Genomic DNA, 23,255 nt, shown 5'->3' on the forward strand with positions numbered 1-23,255 from the left:
TGAGGGAAATGCAAAAAAAAAAAAATAAAAAAAAAAAATCTCAGAAGTACATCAAATTAGAATTTTGTAGAACTACTATCCCAAATTCAAAATGGAAAAATAGTGACACCTGCGATATCAGATATCTCACACAACAAAAGGTATCTATGAAGGCAGTAAAAAATGCATGCCAAAAATTCCTTAGAAAAAGAACATGCTATCAAAATTCTAGCTGCAGTTCCTAGGATACATTTGATAAAAGCAGGGCAAAAATGTTGAACGAAAAAACTACAAAGCTGTAAGAAAATAGGAGTGTAGGAAATAGAAAATGGATGTGATCAATAATATGAATTTTAGTGGTTGCTTTGGATCAAAAGAGAAAAGATATCTGGTAAGTCAGTGAAAATGAAATGGGAGAATAATAACTGTCTGGAAATCAATGGGAGGAGGAGATTATTCTTAGTTATCAAAGACCAAACCAATGCTTAGATCTACATGCTGTTGGACAGGAAAGAATATATGAGAATAACTGTGTGTGAGGGCTGAGGGATTGAAGGACTGGAGATGTTTTCTAGGTTACCTGCTTGAGCAACAGATTGATTTAAAAATTATCAGAGATGATGGAAAGAAATTGATTGGGGGGAAAGAATATTATTTGATTGCTCAATTTTATTTAAATATAAGAAATGCTGTGTATAAAAAGTAATGACAATGAGAATGTCCAAGGACTTGATGCTGTAACAGTGTACATGCACGTGCATCACACCCCATAATTCTTAACAGGAATGTATGCAACCTATTAATTCATACAGTAAGGTCATATTTTTCTTTTGCTTGTTTCACCACACAAGCCTAATTCTTTCTAATGCTCATGTTTCTAATACTATATGTCTGCAACATCCTTTTGGAATTTATATACTCACTGATCACTTGATGTAAGGCTGGTTTCTAACCGACTGGCTCTCCTAGTAACATAAAAGTAAATTAAATGTGTGGACCTCAAGAGAGAAACTGAAATTTGTGTTTATCTATTAGGATATACTCAGGAGGACATTTTAAAATTGCTAGAGGAAGGAGTTAGTGAACTGTTGAAGCCTTCATGATATTTACAAGCCTGTTTTCCACCATATGGAGTAATATAAGAATCTTGGTTAAGCAGGTGCTTTTAAAATAAAGCAAGAAAGGTAAAAGCCACGTATCCTGATTCAATGGAATAAAAAATCCTACTGCTGTGGTAAGCTTCAAGATCTTACAAGCAGAAATAGAAGTACTACTAAATTATCTGCATTATGAATATTAAGCATAAATCTAACTAATTTTGTTGACTTTATGCCACTACAATTAGAGTCTTTTCTTGAGGTGAATTACACAGAAATATTTTTTCTGTTGTTTTGTTTTGTTTTGTTTTCCCTGTATGTACAGAATCAATTGGTGCAGTCTAATTTTGAGATGCTGGAAGATGTCTGGGCAATTGATTTCATTTTCTGAGAAATGGATGAAAGATCCAGTCAACTTGTGTTGGAAGACTGATCAGAGTAACAAAGCTGAGTCAGAGAATGACCAGTTCTGTTGCTGGTTTCTTTCTTTAATATAACGAAATGGAGTAGAATGTAAATGCAGCTTTTAACAAAGATTTCTTCCATGGTTATGGGAGTTGAATCATAGAATCATAAAACTGCTCAGGTTGGAAAAGACCTTAAAGATCATCAAGTACAACCACAACCTAACTGTACTACACTAAAAAGGTAATAAATGGGTCCTAAAATGGACCGTAACATTATGTGCATGTTTAGCAATGGAGGAGGAACCCATTTTTTTGCATGTATGGTGTGTATATAATGAATTACATTATGATATGAGATTAGTATCATGATTCAAAATGCATATAACGCAAAACAAAATAAAAATTATTTGATGCCAGGATTGGTAATAATTGAAAATGATAAGCATGGGAGAAGTTTGGTACCACGCTTTGTGTCAGCCTTTATGCTGTTCTTTGCTCTTTGTATTTTGTTCATATTTTTCTTGTCCTCAAGCTGAAAAAGTAAAGCAGAAGAAAATAATGCTTCTATTCTTCCACTGTCTTGGTAGTAGTCATTTTCTACAGGAAGAGTTCTGGTGTAGTTGAACAGAGATTGTAGGAACACAGGAGCTGTCTGAGTGAGGGGTGAAGTGAGGTTAGAGTAGGATCATCTATACATCAAAAGATACAAGAAAAAATAAAACAGCGTGCTGTTTCTACTGCTTCTACCAGTGGTGATGCCTTGCAAAAACTTCTAACTTCAGTAATTACTGTGTGGAAAGCATCATTTGGGGTATGCGAAGAATTTGAGCCTCCTGAGAACTCACTTTTTTTTTAAAAGTAGTACTTAAAGTATTTGTGATATTTTCATAGTATTTTCATGGAGAAGGGAAAAATATGAATGGTGAGACCAGACACTGAACATCCAGAATTTAATTATGCTGTGCAAGTGTGATAAATATGTTCTTTGAGCTGGTCTAAGCCTTGTGATGCAATTGTTTCAAGATAATGCTAAACTCTTCCCAAGAATCTCAGAATCTCAATTTGCTTGTATCCTGAAAAAAAAAAAAAAAAAAAGAAAAAAAAAAAAAAAAAAAAGATGATGATAATTATAATTAGATGTAATGTAGAATGGCACTGGTGAAAGAGGAAGAAAATTAGAACTGAGTTTCCCACCTAATTGCTCAGGGAAAAAAAACCAAAAACACTAAAGCTTTAAGGCTCTCTTTGGGTATCCTGAGATTTGTGATAGTTGACATGGTGAAGTGACAAAGTCATATCAAATGATGTTCAAATTTTCTTTAGCTGCTAATTCATCTACTTCATATAAGAAATACAATCTTTTTTCTATAGAGAGTTAGGTACTATCAGAATTTGGCTACTATCTGTGGAGTCTTCTGAACATACTGATTTATGTTTAACTTAATTACAAATCTCTAAAGACTCTGTTGGCTTCTAATCAAACCCAACTATAAACAGCATTAAAAAAAAAAAAAGTATTCCTTCATATTTTCTAGTCACAACATTCATCATATTTTAAGCAAAAGCCTATCTGGTCTAGTTTTCTAGTTTCCTAGGAGAGAGCAACCAAGTCTGTTAGCAGCACATTATGCAGTAGTCCACTCTCCGTCTCACTACTGAGCATGGTAGTTTGGGGTAATCTTTCTTGGATAACAGATAAAATTATTTCTAATCAGTTATTATCAGAGCACATATAGTATGTTTTGCAGAACAAAGATGATTAGCTTTGTTGTCCTTGATAGCTTTCAGATTTAAAAGCTCTGTTCAACAAAGTGCAAATCTAGCAGATAGTTTAAAGGGTAGTTCCTTCTCTTAGTTGTCATGCACTGTGGTTCTATGAGCTATTGAACAGCTACCACATTCCTCCTTGGGGATGAATATAAAGAACCATTTAAAGATTTGGGGATTTAGAGAAAAAAAGTGTTAAATCGATAATATTTTTAAATAGCAGAGATAAGGGTGGAGAGGGAAAGATTTGTCATCTTTTTTTTTTCCTACCATCAAGAAGGGAATAAGAACAACTAAATAAGCATTCTGTAGTACAGCGTCTACTGCAGCAATTGAGTACAGCCAATTCTATTATTTTAAATCTGATTAATTGTTAAGTATTCAGAAGTCATCCATAAACACTACATTCATCTGACATACAATCTTACTAATACTTTTTAATCAAATCTTGAAAACAAAAATCTCTATTTATTTTACTGCTATGAGTCTGTGTTTAAGATAGACAAAATTGAGAACTTGTCTACCACAAACTCAGTATAATTTTGTAAGGACCCAGAACTGTGGGGAAAGAATGAATTGGAGAGTTCTATGGGAAAAGCACTTCTTAGAAACAGGATTTGTCCAGGATGAATAGTAGAATATGCAGTTCTGATTCTGCAACCCAAGCGCCCTTATCAGTTTGATAAGTCATGTTTTTTGTCCCTATGTTTCATATATCTGGACCACAGATAGCTGTGATCTTCCCAACTTCAGGGCTTTTATAGTCAATGCAAGGCACCTTTCCAATTCTGTTCCAAACTGTTGTATCAATTACTAAAACCAAAGTAATGAGACAAATTTGTTCTGCTCACAGAACTGCGAAGGGGTGAGACAGATTGTGCCTATGAACTGCTTGTGCTCATGACAGTAACTTAGATGAATCATCCATAACCATGTGATCTCCGAATCGTAGGAGCCCAAAAAGCAAGATGCAGATGATGCAAACTATGAGTTTATTTTGCGCATGATTTTAAAGATAAAGAAAAATATTATCTGAATGAAATATATCTATGTCAGTATTTTTACTGTTTTGATTTTTGAAGAACAACACTTTTGCCAAGAGTTGGAGAGAGTTATTTAGTGCATACAACCAGCATAGTATCTCCATTGATAGTACTGGGTTAAAGGGTTTTATATTTGGTATCAGAGAGTGTGTGGAAAAAATTGCATTATGAACCTACCTTCCAAATTCCTAATATGGCAGTATCTTGACTTGCTAGAACAAAACACTGTCAATGGGGATGTTGTCGAATAATATTGCTTAACCTTTCAGTTCCAGACATACTAAGCAGCTAAAAGCTGGGTTCAAGAAGAATAATTTAATATAGGTTTTAAATTAACAACTGGACTACTTGAGGAATTAGGACAAACTGATGAAAAAGCATTGCTGTAAATGTCATATTAAGTTCTGCTAAATAGATTATCACTCCTAACCATCCTGTAACTTTAAATCCTCTGCCACATTCTTTTTTTGATATATATGAAAATCATTCTCAGTAACAATTCTTTATCATTGAAAATAACGAAAAAGTTAGAAATAGTTAGCAACCTTAGTATACTTTCAGCTACCTGGATCACACTCTGTGACAGATGATAAACTGCATGCTTAATTTGTATGAACAAATAGCTTGGGTAAATAAGGTCCTTGTATGAACCAATTTTGACAAAACTATTTATTTTTCGCATGTGTGCAATCATCATGATTGTAAATGGAATTGTAGGTCCAGTTGTGATTTAAACTATGGGCTACTTACTATTCTAGGCTTGTACTCCTGAACCTCCATTTTGGTTTATCTTTTGCAACTCAGCATTTACATGACTTGAAGAAATGATTTCATAGTATTTTACTTAGCAAAGATAAACTACTGGTGTTTATTCAATCCCTCATCACCCCTAAAAAATACTTAACAAAATGCTACCAGTTAAATTTATTGAAGTTGCAATACAAAAATACTTGTACATTACTGAAAATGATACAGAAGAGGTTTTTGTTTGTTTGTTTGTTTTTGTTTGTTTTTTTGTTTGTTTTTTGTTTGTTTGTTTTAATAAGATGAGTATACAAAGGGTGGAGAAAGAATGGTTGCATATTCTGTTTCCAAATCTCAGCATTTCACCATTTGGAGATGGAAATCTAATGCTAGCAGAAGTTTTGTGGCTGGCAGGAGAACTTCACAGTTTGCATTTTGCTTCACAGAATGCATCTATCAGAACTAGTAATTCAACCACTCTATTGCCATAGTTATGCTTTTCAAATCCTACTTGCAAGTGTGAAAAAGTTCTCCTTTTTTAATGCCTGCTTTTGACCTCTCTTCTGAGAAGGTAGTTTCCTAGGACTGGAAGACAAAAAAAAAAAAAAAAAAAATCCTTGGAAATGAATGGTTTATCCACTGATAAAGAGCAGCCTGGGATGGTACATGCTGTGCTGACCTGGGCTAAGCAGGGACTTCAAACTGACTATCTTCCCTAACTTGAAGTTCTCATCTACTTATTGCCCACCTCATAAATGCATGTTCTCTTTTGAATCAAAGTGTTCACATTTCTCACTGGGAAATAATTCTTCCCTATGCCTGAAACCATGATGAACATTTCGTGTTTTGTTAGAGGGCAGCTCAACAGCAAAAGACCTGAAAATTTCCATGAAAAAGAGTTTTTGTTCCTTAGGAAGTATACCCCTCTATTTTGCAGCTGTCGGCCATCTAGAAGCTATCTGGGAGATTATTTCAATCATGTAAACTAAGCTGTATTTATCACCTCTTTTTGTCATCAAAGCACCTTTTCCTACAGAGAAAGAGCTTTTCTTTCTAACATGAATAGAAGCTTGGAAGATGTGTGCAAGGTACACTGTATCATTCCCTTGGGTCTGATGAAAGTAGGGAGAACAATTAAGACTAATGTGGCCAAAATGAACATGTTAGAATCAGCAAGCAAACTTCTGGTGCGGTATCATAAGGAATTCACATCCTTTGCTATGTCAGAGACTCCCAAGTGCTCACTGTGGAGAAGTTCATCTGAGCACACTTTTGTTATGAGTGCTTTCCAGTTCACATAAGGGAACAGTAACATACTCAGAGCACAGCGGTGGCCCAATGAGCTGACAGGAATAACAAGATTATTTCCCACTGGAAATGAAAATGAACACCAACTTCATCACTGTCTGGTCCAAATGCAAAAGACATTCTTTGTGTTCTGGCATAACAGGGATATATTAAAAGCCACACTCATTTAACTGCAGAAAACAAAGGAGAATGAAAGAATCTTTATTCCAGAAGAAGGTCCACGAAAATGTTTTGAGATCTTTCATTCTTCGTATGCATTGACGTTCTTAAAGATCAAACTTCAAGGGAAACAGAAAACATTGTTTTCCTTGAGGTTCCAAAGGTACAGAGATACTGTATATGAGTTAGCAACAAAGCAGCTTATTAAAGAGAACTATGATTTTCTACAGGAGTCAAGGAAAGAACTGTAGGTGAGGAAACTGTGCTAGAAATAGTAGATAGTATAAGCAGTTCTTTAAATTTCATGTCATTTGAAGAGCAGGATGTAAAGCATTCATACAACGAGGTACTACTTACCTGGCCCTGAATGGAAAATGAGTTTCATGGGATATAATCTCGATGGAAATCAGAGGTTCAGGACACAGAATTATGGATGTAAGTCTAGACTTTGTATCAATGTGTACATTTATGATCAGGGGGCTGGAGCACCTCCCCTATGAGGACAGGCTGAAGGAGTTAGGCTTGTTCAGCCTGGAGAAGAGAAGGCTACGGGGTGACCTCATTGCAGCCTTTCAATACCTGAAGGGAACCTACACCCAGGAGGGGAGTAAACTCTTTGAAAGGGCTGATAATATCAGGACTAGGGGAAATGGATCCAAGTTGAAAGAGGGAAGATTTAGGTTGGATGTTAGGGGGAAGACCTTTACTAGGAGAGTGGTTAGGCCCTGGAACAGGCTGCCCAGGGAGGTTGTGGATGCCCTGTCCTTGGAGGTGTTCAAGGCCAGGTTGGATGGGGCCCTGGGCAACCTGATCTAGTAAAGGTGTATGTTTGGTGGCCCTGCTAGGCAGGGGGGTTGGAACTACATGATCCTTGAGGTCCCTTCCAACCCGGGTCATTCTGATTCTATGATTCTATGATTTATGTGAGTCTGTTTCACAGATGCCTCTAAGAAAACTCTGAAAGAAATCTGTTAGTTCCCAGATTCCCATAGTTTATTTTTCTTACTCCTTTTTGATATTGTATAATTGACGTCTATTTCTGGATGCAGAAAATGTCATTAAAAAAAATAATAATAATATTTTAAAATAAAAATAAAATATTTTGTAATTAATAAAAATAAAATATTTTGTAATTAATATTCTATGGCTACTTACAACAACTGAATTTGAATTTCTGTATTATGCGGGGAAAAATATATATATGTGTGTGTGTGTGTGTGTGTGTGTGTGTGTGTGCCTCCGGTGCCTCGTGTGCCTTCGTTGGCGCAGTGGTAGAATTGCTGCTTGCATCACCAGAGGCCCGGGGTTCGAATCCCCCCTGTGGCGCAAATGGCAGAAATGCTGCTCTGCTACACAGAAGGGCTCGAAACCCAGGAGTTAGACTCGATGATCTCTAAGGTCCCTTCCAACTCACACGATACTATGATACTATGATATGATTTGTATAAATGCATTGATGAAAGTCCAAGTTTTGGTTAAATGTCAGCTCCATGTTTTGGTCTGAATACCAGCAACCATATAGACAGTAGTTCCTTCTTTACTGTAGTATTTTCACAGTGTGCCTGGGTTTGGGATTTATGGCTTTAATTCCATCCTTTGGTGGTCAGGACTGAAACTGAAATATTCTCTATTTCAAAACCTATGTTTAGGCATTCAAGGAAAACATCTTCAAGTCTCCTGCTGAAATTGCTCAACTTTATAGAACAACTAAATATTCATTGGACAAAAGTCTCTAAGATAATAGTGATTAAGGCATTCCAGTGACAAGGGAGACATGAGTTCCTGACATATTCTAATGAATATTTACATAATTTTATATGAAGTATTCACTGGAGCAGAAATGCCAAGTTGCCTAATAGCTTACCTATAGAATCATAATTTTCTTGCCTTTCAGCTCAATTAATTTTTAATTGTGCCTCACAAAGAAGAACAGCCTGAAGAGGAGGAACTGTCTTCACAGACCATTCCAGCATTTGGGCCATTTACATAACTTCAGTGTTTAAAGTCCCTCAAACACTGTAGGTATTTGAAGTTTTTGCTTACATTTCCTCAGGATCCTTGACAAAGCCAGAATATTGATGTATCTCCTAGTCCTTCTAGTCTCATAATTTTTTGGAAAAGTTGTACTTCACTGATGTTTTTAATGAAAGTTTCACCATTTTGGTTTATGATTTGTGATTCAAGATAATCTCTGATCTCAGTCTTCATTATGTCTTGCTATGCTAGTGCCTTGTTCTGGACTGAATGTTATGACTTCTATCTTGTATTTTTGTTTTTATGTCCATTATGTTAAATACAAAAGATACACTTGTGTATATACTGATTTTTACTCCCAGGAAAACCAGTGGTACATAAATTACCACAAATATCATAAAAATCAGATCTGAAGTGACTGCTGTGAACAGCCACTTGCTTTGTCCATGTGCCAGGAAATGGAAGTGGCACAGAGTAATGGTGTATGTGTTAGTTGTGTAGTGTGCAAGACAAACCACTGACATATGGGTAGAAAATATTTTTTCTACTATTAGGAAAATAAAAGTCAGTGCTATTTTTTTAAATAAGATAAAGATTCAGTAAAAATGTAAATCCTCTAGCTTCCAGTTTTTGAGCATGCTTTTCTACTTGTCTTTGCCCATTTTATCCAGAAGGCATTTTAGATTATTTAGGAATCTGGGGAAATGGGAGCATCTCGAGATTTTCAAGTGACAACACTGCTCTAGATGGTGCAAGTCTAATGCAACTTTTTGTTCTTTGATCTGTTTCCTTCTGACAATTCTGCTTGCTGTTATGAGGCAACTTCTAGCAACAGGTAGAAAAATCAGTGTAAATCTTTGTGTAAAATGGTTAATATGCTAGTGTTGGTGGTTCTGGTGTAGTGATGTTCAGAACATTACTGTGGAAGTTCTGAAGCTTTCTTACTACGGACAGAATGTTCATGGAACTGTTGATGTGTTGGCACCTACATATTTTGTTTTGCCTGCTAAATGCTATTCACCTTGATAATCTATAATCTAGATGCCTCTGTCTGCTCATTGCAGTGACGTCCAGGCAGCTTCCTAATCAGCGGAGAGAATCCTGAGAATTATGAACATGTTTTCATTACCATGATTTTTGCATTATGCTTAATCACAGATAAATTTATTTAGTACTCCCTTGTGTATCCAGTATTTATTTTCAACTTTACCATCTCACTGTTGAAGTAGGATGCAATCTATAAGATTGTGGGAAGTTGTGCCAGAATAGAAACAGGACAGAAAAGAGAAATGCTGTTTGTAGTGATAAACAAATTGTGTATCTATTTCACCTCCTGGTAAAATGCCAAACTAAGCAGTTTTTTTCTGATTAGAAAATGAGTAATGAGTAACTTCAGCATAGGAAGTTCCACACAAATGTGTGCAAGAACTTCTTTACAGTGAGGGTGACGGAGCACTGGAACAGGCTGCCCAGGGAGGTGGTGGAGTCTCCTTCTCTGGAAATATTCAAGACCTGCCTGGACGCCTACCTGTGTGACGTGGTGTAGGGAGCCTGCTTTGGCAGGGGGGTTGGATTCAGTGATCTCTAGAGGTCCCTTCCAATCCCTACAATTCTGTGATTCTGTGAGTACAGTATGGTTACATAGATGATTTTTGGAAAGTCTTTCTTCATTTACTATAACAAAAATGAGAAATTTGGCCACTCTTCTGCTCCCATTGTTTCAGTAAGTGGTTAATTATCCTCAATAATGTTAAACATCAGACATAGTGGAATGGAGAAAGTAAATAACAGGTTGCATCTGACTTTGTGGAGAAAAAAAGCTCAGAAACTAGAATTCAACTTGCTCCTGGGTTTGGCTTTCCTGTGAAACACTATACAAGGCATCAGAAGCATGACCAAAAAAAAAAATAAAATAGACTACAACCCAGAGAAGGAGATTCAGGCTGGACTTCGGTTCATAATTTCAAATTTTTAGTCCTGAAAATTGCTGCTCTTATTCAGGCTTAATTCAAGCATATTTTGCATTTTTAAAGCTTAATTTTTCCATTTGTTCACTTACCCCTGAAAGGTGTGAGCAGCGCAGCACCTCATTTGTGCCCAAACCTGTGCCAAGTTGACAAAGAAGTCTTTAAGGTCTGGGGAAATCCACATTGCAAGTTTTCTTAGCCCATGTACAAAATATGCTTGCTGGCTCCCCAGTGTCCCAGAAAATTTAGTAATGTTTGATATACATTTATTTTTTTCAATGCACAGTCCCTCATAAGAATATTGTTATGCAGCTGATTAACAGCCAGAAGAACTTTGGAAGATCTGTATTCAGTTCTCTTCTCTGGTTAATGGGACTTAACTCCCCTCCTTCTGCATTTTTGGCAGTCTGCTTAGCCAACAGACTTGAGGCTGCTTGGAAGGAGGGCAGGATGCCTCAACAATGCCAGCTGAAAAGCCTTGCAGTGTGCAGAGAAAACATCCAGGCTTCATTGGGCTGGAAAAAGAAGATAAAAAAAACAAGGCCAGATCTAGCAGCAAGGCTAGGAACTTCCTCTGGGAGGATGTGGATGTCTAGGCTCCAGTTCCAAGGGTTGTTCGTCTGTTTTTCCCAATTGTGATTTCATGTAAAATGCATAATGTCCTAGCAGCAGGGACTGGGACCTCAGACTATTTCTACCCACAACCACTGACAAGCACTATAAACACTAGATAGCTCTGTGAAGCAGGATTTAAAATGTCCCTTGAGGAAGCTAGGGCAATCCTCCCTCTTCAAAGTTAAATTAGGTTAACTAACTTCTTCACTTACTGAAATGAAGACCGTCAGCAGAAGTTATGACCTCTACCTTTGTTCTCCCCCTTAACACATACTCCCTTTAATCAAGTCCTGGCAATGGTATTATCCATATTTATCATCCCTAGATTTTCCTTTTGCAAGTCACTCTAACAGGATCTACAGAAGGTTCACTGAGAACTCACAGCTGGTATCTCAGCTGCCTGATTCCTAAGTGGTCTGAGCCAATAACAACCTGCCAGCTCAGTGTAGACTACCTTGCTGTTCACAATCAAATTTACATAAGACTCCTGTCACTGGCCCAGGAATACCTGGATTTACTCAGGGGAGTCAGTAGAGCTTGCTCTCTCATTTTGTTATGGTCCCCTGAGTCACATCTCATAGCTAGCACCACTGGTAAGCTCCTGGGCTTTGATACGTCTTCTGTCGGAAAGGGAAAAGAAGGGAAGAGTTTCACTCTTTGCTGATTGCTCATAAGTGTACTCTGAGCTTGTGACTGCTGTCAGATGAGAAGGATCAATGAACTGATAGAAACTAGGAAGGCAGACAAACAAACAATGTTTGTTTCCTGAAAGATTGTCATCAGTGCTGCAGAGAAATACAGAGAGATGTCCAGAAACTGAACTGAGTCTCCCAGGAGATGAATGACCCTCTGTATCTCTGGTCAGACATAAATAATGTTGTTAAATAGGCTGATAATTAGATTTAAATTATTAGTTACATAAGGGATTAGACTGATTGCTATATATCTTTAGTATTTTTTGTTAGTATTCTGTAGGTAAACATGAAAGCTGTTCTATAGGATAACATATGGGGTCTATGTTGATCATTATATAAGCTCTATGTTACTTGCCAAGTTGGCCTGTGTGTACTGCATTTTCATCTGCAAGTTACTGGCCTTCTGCTGAATTTACAAGATAGAAATTATAAAACTTGCATCAAATACTGATGTTTTAAGGTTAAATAAAATTATGATATTTATTTTTTTGGCCAAAGTAGTAACGTTACGTTTAACTTTCCTCATCTCCGTTAGCAAGCAGACTGTGTACCTTTAAATTAGGAGAGAACAAGATTATTTCCCATTCACCAGTATCTAGAAGAGACATGCAAGAATGAGGAAGAACATTTTTGTCCCTTCCTTGCTGACCAGCTTATAAGTGAAGTGAGAAATAGATAGTAGTAAAAGTAGGTTCCTCAGAATTATTATGAACCAGCAGTATAATGCAGAAACTAATTTTCAATTCAGAAATACTCTGAACACCTTAGAAGGTACAGGCAAGTACAATTCTGTAAGTAAATTGATTTAGTTGTACAAAGGTAAGCTTAAAATTCATTATTTGATGTTCATTGTATCAAAATTCACTAGAGATGCTGATCTCTTGTTATTTAAAACATTTAAAAATCAAAGGATTATTCATAAAGTGCAATAACCACACTAATTTAGGAGGTTGTGGAGAGTATCATCTTTTTATTGAGTGCAGAATTAGTCATTAGATCTGAAACTTACACTGAAGATTCAGTCATCCACACAAAACGTTCTTATTTCACGTATCATGAACAGACTGAATATTAATAATTACTCCATGGCAGGAATGGGAGGAGCTGTGAAAAGAAGAGTGTTTCTGAGCTTCAGCATCTCTGAAAGTAACTCTTTGGGAGGTGAAATTTAAGGGTTGTCAACAATCTCTGTTCATGGTGAAACAGAGCACAAATTCTGTGACATCTTCCACACGGATTAAGGGAAAACCCCTAATTCTAGAAGATTTCTTCTCCCTAAATTTCACCACTGTTGTAGTAGTGTAGTATGATAATTCACACACTACATTTTATGTGTCAAAAGGCAGTTTTGACTCTTCTTACTTTACAAAACTTCAGTGCAAATTTAAATAAACAAATATGTTGAATGGGCATGTGATTTTCCTGGATTCACCTGAAAATGTTCACTTTTGTCCTGAAAGTAATTTTATCATACCAATACCAAAATAATATCGTTTCTGTACCACACATTTTAGTCATTGCTCTGGAGTGGGACTATTGAGGCCATTTGTGTAATTATCTGCGTTTTCATGACTAGATACAGCATAGGAACCAGCATGCCTTTCTGTAAAATATATTGAAGTCTTTCCTGCTGTTCTATAAAGTAGCTTATTATTGTTACAGCACTGTAAGCGAACAGAAAGCCTTACTAACACATACAGAGGAATATTGCCTGCTGAGATATATTTACAGTGTAGCCAGTCTAGTGACAAGAAATCAGGTATAAGAACTCACATTGCATACACCAAGCAAAACTCAACACTTCACTTCTCATTTCCCTTTACTTCCCTTCTCTTTTTTTTCTGGCACACTGTAGCCAGTATTTGCTTACTACTTCTTGGTATTGTTTGATTTTCTGTTAACTTTCTTGATGAAGTTTCATGAGAAGGAGACGGGCATTAAACACAATATGAATGCATAAATATAAATGTATAAATAAAAAGTACTTCCTGTCTCCTCCCATTTTGTAGATTCTGCAATTTCTTCAGAGGAAGAAAGGCTTTTGCCTGATCCCTATGCACAAATGTTTCTGAACATTTCATTTTACAAGCTTCACAGCATCATACCCTTCACCTTCCATGTCATGTCATCTGTCCTCTTGTTGTGTACATAATTTCCTCTGATCAAAGAAGATTAACAAAATTTATGAGAAATAGATGGGTTGCAGAACAATCTCCTGAATGCTGGGAAAGAAATGTAAGACTGCTTTTCTTGTAACAGAGCTTTGGTGTTTAGAATCTGTGTAGGGTTGATTGTTTTCTCTTTGTATGTTTTAGCTTTAAGGAGAATGAAGCAATACAGCCTGTGACACTAACTTCTCAGAAAAATACCTTTTCCAGTATTTCTCTTTGGGACCTATGTCTCAGTTTCAACCAAAATATGAGGCCTGAATGTTCACTTTCATATAAGGTGAAGTTAGCTAAACTGTAAAGGGCATAAATTGTGGGGTAATTAGGCTTCTAAAATTGAGGATAGAATCAACCTCATTTTCAAGAACACAATACTTTATCTACAGACATTTGGAGTTAAACACCTGAGAAAGCAGACTGTGTTGGCTAACTGCAGGATTTCTGGCTTGGTGTTTGAGGCCTCCAAATCTTATCCCGGTTTCATATTTTTCTTAGTCTATAACTTCAATTAACTCACCGAATCCTGGGACATATCTTGAAGAATCACCCTTCTAAAATTCCCAAGTCAGATCTACTGATATCTACTGCAAATGTTTGCAATACACATTCTATAGTAGAACCAAAATGTCTAAGCCCAATATTTTCCACTCAGATCCATCAAATCTTTTAGAGTCACTTGGGGCAGGTCACTTGAACAAGAGGTGGCAGCAGAACCATGGCAGTATAGACTGATCTAGTAGGAAACCCCTCTAAAAGTCTTTTTGGCTATCTGTATGTATCTTTATTTACAGGAATCTCTAAGCTGGTATGACACCTCCAGTTCATCTTTGCTCTTTGAGTCATTTTGATATGCAAAGAAGAAGGGGCTTATGCTTTCAAGAAAATAAGACTGGGTTTTCTTTTCACATCTCTTTTTGAAATGTGTAATTATAGTTATTTGAGTGGAGTAGTTGCTGGATCACTTCTGAGTACGCAAAAGAGAGAAGCATCTTTGCTAAATGCTAAGAACAATGAAAATTTGCAGGAAGTCTATTGTATTCTTGCCTGATTGAACAGACCGCTGAGCACTCTTGTACAATTCTTATCTTCTTTCAGTTTTACAGAAAGGAATATCAACATCTCTTTGTAATGTGCTTTGAGACATACTGATGAAAACAGCTCTTTAGGAGCTAAGTGGCACTGCTATGATATTACAAGTGGACCACATGCAGCAACAAATCCTGTTCTCCTGAATTTTAAAGGATATATTCAATCGCTTTGTTTTTATTTCTCATTTTACTATTGACTTGCTAAGGTTTATTGTTTATTGCAACAGTAGAGCCATACAGAAATCCTCACCTGGGATCCTCTGTGATATTTAAAGATTTGCAAGTAACTTTTTTTCTGTTTCTCTCTCTGTCTATTTTTATGTATAGGAATAACTCTCTAAACAGGTAACTATACAGTGACAAATGACATACAAGTGACACCAAGGCCATCAACATTTATCTTTGTTTTGATAAAGAAAGACAAATATGACAAATATCTTTTGTGATATCTTTAAATACTTCCACTTGATTGACCTAAATGTTACAACGTGCTCTACACAGATGAGTTAGCATAATAGACTATTTTGCTTTAGAACCCTAAACTGTGATGATAAGATCACTTCTCTTCATTAGGAAAAGTATCAGTCAAAGCATCTATATTGTCATGTTTCTTTCCATTAAAAGATCAGCAGTTCTGTTCTTCCCCACAAAGCATATAATTCTTTTAACTTCTCCTCTTGCTTTTTTCTATCTTTCTTAGTTACTGTGAGATAACATTGGAAACTGAATTATTTCATTCAGGGGACGGATTAATGGCCATATGTACACAGAGAAAAAAAAAATAAATCTTTGCCCCTAAGCAAACAGGAAGACATGAAACCATCTGCACGTCCAAATCCCATGGAAGAACAACAAAGCAAATAAAAACTAATGCAATAAAACAGCATTGATTCTTGAATATTATTTCTATTATTATGAAATAAAATTTGGAACACCTCTCTTAAAATTGCTCAGAAATACTGAGAACACTGATCACATTACACAGAAACTCAAGCTTTAGAGAATTTGAAATTCAGCTAGAGTTGTTCCAGTGAGTGTATAAATGTCCATTTACTTCACACCCTCTCAAGCCCTATTAGTGCCTAAATAGATCGGTATGAAAGTGGGGAGGAAGCATCTTATTATTGTAACGGAATTGGATGTGAGTTTTCTCAGCTACATTGGGTGAAATTGTGACTTATCAGAAGGAGTGTGAGGGACTTCATTCCATTGTAGACACTCCTCTTAATGACTTACCAAATATAGAGAAGTTTTATGAGTACAGCATTTTGCCACTTTCCAAAGCACAGCCTGATGAACTATATTCATGTTAGTCTTGTCACATTAATTATTTACTGTGACTAGGCCTGTGGTTCCCAGTACAGAAAGGATGTGGAGTTCTTGGAGCAGGTCCAGAGGAAGGGCACTAAGATTATCAGAGGGCTGGAACACCTCTCCTATAAGGAAAGGTTGAGGGAAATGGGCTTGTTTAGCTTGGAGAAGAGAAGGCAATGGGGAGACCTCACTGTCCTCTTCCAGTACTTGAAGGGAGCATATAAACAGGAGGGGGAATAGCTGTTTACAGGGGTGGATAGTGATAGGACAAGAGAGAATGGTCTTAAACTGAGACAGGGGAGGTTTAGTTTAGATATTAGAAGGAAGTTTTTCACACAGAGGGTGATGATGCATTGGAACAGGTTGCCCAAGGAGTCTGTGGTTGCCTCATCCCTGGCTGGATGTGGCTGTGGTGGTTGATGACCCTGCACATAGCAGGGGGTTGCAACCAGATGATCATTGTGGTCCTTTAACAGAGGGACTCAGTTCACTTTGGAGGATAGGCACTGTTGCCTCACGAGCATGGGAAAACAGTGAACCACTGAAAAAGAGTAAATGGCATCTCTGGAAATGTTTACAGACCAGGCTGTGCTTATCTGTTGGAGTCTCCCTCAGTGGGTCAAACATAAAAGTTTGTGAGCCTGAGCTTAGTGTTAACTGGTTGACCTCAGGGTCTGGAGTTTTACATTTAATGATGAAGGTTTCATATGCCAAATGTTAGCTTCTGGCAATAGTAAAAAAGTTTCAATTTACATCGTTCATCTCTATGTATACAGAGCCCAAGAAACTTTGTTTTGTAATGATTCATCTATTTCTTTTTTCCTTTAAGGCTGTTCATTGGAAAAGACATGTTTCAACTATTACAGTTTATATATATATATATATATATATATACATCAAAGACACTGGAGTCAATAAAAACAAAAAGAGATATATCTTTTTCCTGGTTTCTCTCTTTTTTTGTTTAGCTTTTTAAGGAATTTATTAAGAATTTATTTGTTTCACAGGAAAAAAAAAATAGTAAGAAAATTATTTAGGAATTCAAATAACTTTCAGTTTAAATGACCAGTAGTGTACAGTTGATTCTAGTTACTTAGGATCTATGAAGCCAGTCTTTACATACTTTACATTTAGTAATGTAACATGTAGGTGTTTAGATGTAACATTATGCCATAATTTATTGTACATTCTGTGGACCAAAATAGATGTCATACTTTTTAATATGTTTTAGAAAGAAAACGTTACTTTCAAATGGGTCAAGCTGCTTTCTCCACCTCTTAGTAAAGTAATTTTCTTTCTTTGGATTCTCATCTGGAAGAAATGCAAAATGCTAATTAATCTGCTTTGCTGAACAATCTGAAATCCAGGAAAAAACAAAGAATGAGACTTTTCTCACTAGTGACATGTGATAGGACGAGGGGAAATGGCCTCAAGTTGTGCCAGGGCAAGTTTAGGTTGTATATTAGGAAAAACTTCTTTACAGAAAGGGTAGTTAGGTACTGGAATAGGCTTCCCAGGGAGGTGGTTGAATCGCCATCCCTGGATGTGTTTAGGAGCCATTTGGATGTGGTGCTCAGGGATATGATTTAGTGGAGGGTTTTTAGAGTTAGGGTACTGGTTAGGCTGCAGTTGGTCTTGATGATCATCAAGGTCTTTTCCAACCTGGGTAATTCTATGATTCTGTGATTCTATGATGTCCACCCGTGATTTGTTTTGACTTAGTGTCTGTTATCTGAATCACCTTGTCAAGCAATACACAACTATCTCATCTGATCAAGATGTATCAGAAAGAGACATTTAAATCAATATTTGTATTTAGCAATTTTGAGAATGAAAGATAAGGAACATCTGTCTGTAGATAAGGACATTCAAATGTAGCCTTTGCTCCTATTGAAAATGAAGAACAAGTACAGAGGAAGAGTGCATCCTGATTTTAAAAAGATGATAAGAAGGGAAGACAGGACAGGCACAAAAGTAAACCCTCCTGACAGGTTAGGAAAGCCACAGAAAAGTGTCAGTCCCCAGAAACCAATTAATTGAAAACTGAGTGACCTTTAGATTCTCTGCAGAGTGTTATGAGGTTCTGGCTAACTGCCACAGTTATGAGTCACTCCAGTCCTATTGGTATAATTACTGCTACCATCAGACAAATCTTCTCAAACCTTTTGCTGATCTCTACCAGCAAAACAACAGTTCTCTACCTGCCCATCAACAGCAGATTTTGAGGGATGTATTACCACCTTTTTTGTCTAAATAAGCAGAAAGAGGGGAGATGGCCTCAAGTTGCACCAGCAGAGGTTTAGGTTGGGTATCAGAAAAAAAACTTCTTTACATAAAGGGTTGTTAAGCATTGGAATAGGCTCCTGAGGGAGGAGGTTGAGTCACCATTCCTGAGTGTGTTTAAAAACATTTTGGATGTGGCACTCAAGGATATGATTTAGCAGAGAGTTATTTGTTAGGGTAATGGGGTTAGATTGTGCTTGGACTTGATGATCTTGAACATCCTTTCCAGCCTGAGCAATTCTATGATTCTGTGTAGTCTAACTGCATCATTCTCCCCATCACCAAGAAAACTAGTAGCAATAGGTAATTTAAACCCAAGCAAATAAATTACACTGAATGAATAACTATTAAATTCATTCTCATGGGAGACATTTGCTGGCCATCTCTGCCTGGAGAAATACATTCTGTAGGTATGGTAAAGGGAGGAAGGTTGGACTAGATGGTCTTGTAGGCCCTTTCCAACCTTGTGTTCTATGATTCTGTGCTGTTGCCAGGTCTATAGCTGTACAAGACATGTTGATTATGGAAATGTTTGCTACTTCCAAGAACAGAAAACACTTTATCTATACCAGTAGATTGAAGAAAAAAAAAAAAAAAAAAAAAGGAAATACTTTAGCTGACTGCTCTATCCGATGATTATTCACCTGAATCATAAGCTCGCTTAAATGTTATGATGTGGAGATGTGAAACAATTATATAGCAGTATTCAAATCTAATGGTTCATCTCTTAAACTGGAGTATTTGTCATAGGCATGAAATTTGTCCATTGTGTCTGAAATGCATCTTTTATGAACAAGAGAAGCAGGGGTACAATAGGTGTCTCATCTTTTCTCCTTTCATCTCCCAGCAAAAATATGCCCCAATGTGATAATCTCCAAAGTGACAGACTGCTTTACTGCTATTATTAACTGGCTTCTTGTTTTAAGGGGAATTGAGCCTGCTAATTGAATACAACACAAACAATACAATCAATTCATCCACTTGTCCCCATTATGATTTTTTACCTTCCCTGCTTTATTTCTGAGCTATTCCTAGCCACACCCACTGGCAAAAGGGGATCACAGCAGCCAGAAACAGTCTGTGCATCAGCATGTGTATCTCATCCAGAGCAAAGGGGCTCTTTCCATCCTAAAATACTATCTTTCCTATGACAATCCTGTGGTATTTTTCCATTCTATAACATTAGGGGGCTTTCAGAGATTTCAATTTCAGCACCTTTCTGATCTTTGGATAGGTGGCTTCTTATCTGCAACCTAAAACATATTAATTAAAAAAAATATTTTCCATCTTTCAGAATTTTGCATAACAGGGGAGAAAACCTTATTTATTTGAGAATTAGAGATAAATCTTAGTCCCAGACAGTGAATCATTACCCCAGGTTCTTGTAAGCAAATCACACAGCTAGTAAAACCCGACCATTTCGATTAATGAAATTGTTTTCCCTTTTTTCCTCTTTTTCTTTTTTATTTTAAGAGAGAAGCTGACAAAATTGGAACAAACAAAGCTTTCTGGTTTTTATTTTTGTTTGCATATTTTGTGGTTTGTTAGAGCCTCTTGAATTCAGAAGCAAACCCAAAGCTCTCAAGGCTGAGACATGTGCAATTTATTCTGCTCCTTCAACCACAGAGGGATCTTTTTCTGCCTTCCAGCTTGAAAACCTTCTGGTCATGAGTCTCGGCGCATCTTCTTCTTCAGTCTTGACATTTTCTGTTTTTGCCCGAGGAGCTAAAGCAGGGTAAAGTCATTTAGGGTTTGCACTAGAGAACCAGGTAAATGGTAGTTTCATTTGTTTTATTCTAAACTGACAGAGACTTCAGGCACTTTAAAGCAGGTAGTACTTTTGCCTGGTATTCACTTCTGATATTCTGGTTTTATCTGCTTATTATTTACTTCTTTTCCTCCAGCAATGTCACTTATTTTAGGTTGTAAATCAGATTCAGACTTGTTCCATTTTTTTAAGAAAGGAGGAGAGAGGAAGGGAAGGAATCACATCCTCTGAGTGGGATACTCTTACTAATATATGCGGAAACACATTCACACACACCCACATGCGTGCGTATTCACATTTAATTTAAAACAGGAATTGGAAATACAAATTGCTAATCTTCACATAATTTAAAACTAGACCACCTAATTATCCATGGCAAGCACTGTCTGGAAATTACACCTAGAGTAAAACATGTGTCCAAAATGCAATGTCTATATAGATTCATTTTTACATTTATTCAGAAGAAACTAAAGAAATAGAGACCCATTTCTACACAGTGTAATATACATACTACATGAAATTATCAGAGCCCTTGGCTTTCTGTATTCAGTTATTTCATAGTACGCCAGAACTAATTTCACCAAATCTAGTTTCTCCTTATTTGTCAGGTCCTGGGCATGTAAACATTATATGATCAAAATACAAAGTAAAAATATTGGAAGTAGAGCTTCCATTTTGCTGTTGGATTTTCTTCTGAAAATGTCAACAATGCTGTTTGCAAATACGACTGCCTGTTTTTTCTGAAGTGGGTGAGATTCACAAGCAAACGTGTTATATGGGGTCAGAGAGTGAATTCACACACTCGCCCACCTGCTGATGGGCCAGTATAATAAAAGCTGGCGGGACGGGAACTAGTATGACCAAGACACTCAAAAAAATCTGAGATTTTTGTCCCTGGATAATGAACCCTGATAGGGAAAAGAATCATCAACCAGAGTGTATAGAAATTAAAATAAAATTACAAAAATGATTTTGAAAAGGGAGTCAGCCTTGGAGGAGGAACTGATGCTATCTGTCCTAGTTCACAGGATGCAATGCACAGGAACACTGCTCCATCACGCAAATGTGATCATATAGGAGCTTCCTCACCATTTAGAAATGTGTAGATATTCCTAATATTTTGTGAGTGCCTGGTGTTGTGCTTTATCTGATGTGTTGTTGATATCAATGCCAGATACATAATTCACTGATTGCTTTTTAATGATGTGTTGTTAATCAATCAGTAAACCACTTCAGTCCCAATTAGGTTGAAATCATATGACTGAGCAGTTTTTCCTCACGACACAGATCTATAAAAAGAGGAATAATTCTAAGTTTTAGTATTTAGTTGGAATACTAACGGAGGCAGTGAATCATTCTGGGCTTTTTCATGTGGCATCATGTTTCAAGGCAGAGATTTACGCCCCATATAAGCTGTATGACACCTATGACTGTGGAAAGAGAACATAGATGTAAAGCCAGGTCTTTGGGTAACTTCCTAAAATTAGGTGGCTGAATCAACATTGTAGTGTTTGTTCTGGCATTTTTCTGAGTTGGAGGAAGGTACTACCCTCTAGTGAGGATCCCCCGCATTTAATTTAGAAAGTGCTTATCCTCTACCTGAGTATAGCTGCATGCAGTCAATTTGCTGAACTCAGTATTCAGAAACCTTTGTTAGAAGTTGAGCAAACTCGGATCTCAAATCAACTTAAGATGGCCTGAACATATTATTTTGTGCGAATTACATGACTACCAAAATTCTGGTGTTTCCTACATCTGGTATACACTTTATAAACACCTGTGCATGTGAATTAAACTTCACTTGAAAATATTGCTGAAATCAGAACCTGTTTGCCCATATACTTAAATTGTACATCTCTGATCCTGTTTTGTCCCACAGGTGGTTGCATGGAGACATAAAATTTTGGAGGAGGAACAAAGATCATTAGTATGTTTAGTTGCAGGATAACAGTGACAGGTATGTTTAATTCGCTATCTTGGCATGCTCATAAGCTGTCTGTCCAATCTGAGCTATCTTATTAGCAAGATCAGTTTGTTGTTAGGAAAGTTGGGCATTATTTTCTTTTGTAGATTACTATTGCCACACATAAGCTGTATTTATTTTAAATAGATCAGTATTATATAGCCTCTACTCGGTGTCTCAGAATCTGCAGTTAATATTCCATTATACCAGATCACCTTCTTGTAAAAGACATTACCTGCTAAAAAAAAAAAAGCGAGGCTGAGAAAATTCAATTGTTTGTATACAAGTAAAAAAGTGAGTGATATCTAATCAGTGTTATCAATGGCACTCAATAAATACATCTTTTGCAGTGACTGTAAGCAGTGCAAATCCAGCATTATGACAGTACAATGTAGTCAAAGAGCTGCTATGTCATATTGATAATTCCAGTTGTTGTGGAGTTATCTAAATCAATCTGTGTCCATGAGAGGGGGCAGCAGGCCCATAGAACCCCAGCTGAAAACTGGGAAGGGAAAAGGGGAAGGGCAGGGAGATGGGAACTGGTACCAAAAACAGAACAGCAGCAACGATCTAAGGAGGAAACTTAATTTTACTAAATATGAAATCTGAATGCAACATAACACAATATAATTCAATGTAATTGTAATTAAGGCTAATAAATCATGTAAAATGAGAGAGATAGTGTCTGGAACTGAAAACCTTCATTGAACTGAAGGTGCACTGGGGAGCAAGCCCACACACTGCCAGGCAGTGATCAAGAGAGAGCTCGAGCCTGAGTGAGATCCCATGACTTCCTCCTGTGGCTTATCTTCCTCTCTGAATACTAAGTCATTTCGGATATGTAGTTATTTTTCTCTACTGAGAACTGGTTATACAGAAAGTTGTCAGACTACAAAACTGGAGTATTAACTCTTTA

At 36.8% G+C, this 23,255-nt stretch overlaps 1 long non-coding RNA gene across 2 annotated transcripts in view; it reads left to right on the forward strand.

Moving 5' to 3' along the window:
• LOC140251829 (uncharacterized) overlaps positions 1 to 23,255 on the forward strand; it is a 328,692-nt gene that overhangs the window by 44,354 nt on the left and 261,083 nt on the right. For both annotated transcript variants that reach the window (XR_011903474.1, XR_011903473.1), the window contains exons 3-4: positions 8,399 to 8,522; positions 22,256 to 22,333. This is a non-coding gene — a long non-coding RNA (uncharacterized lncRNA). The remainder of the gene's footprint in view (positions 1 to 8,398; positions 8,523 to 22,255; positions 22,334 to 23,255) is intronic.

Source organism: Excalfactoria chinensis, chromosome 4 (genome assembly GCF_039878825.1).
Source record: "Excalfactoria chinensis isolate bCotChi1 chromosome 4, bCotChi1.hap2, whole genome shotgun sequence".
NCBI lineage: Eukaryota > Metazoa > Chordata > Aves > Galliformes > Phasianidae > Excalfactoria > Excalfactoria chinensis.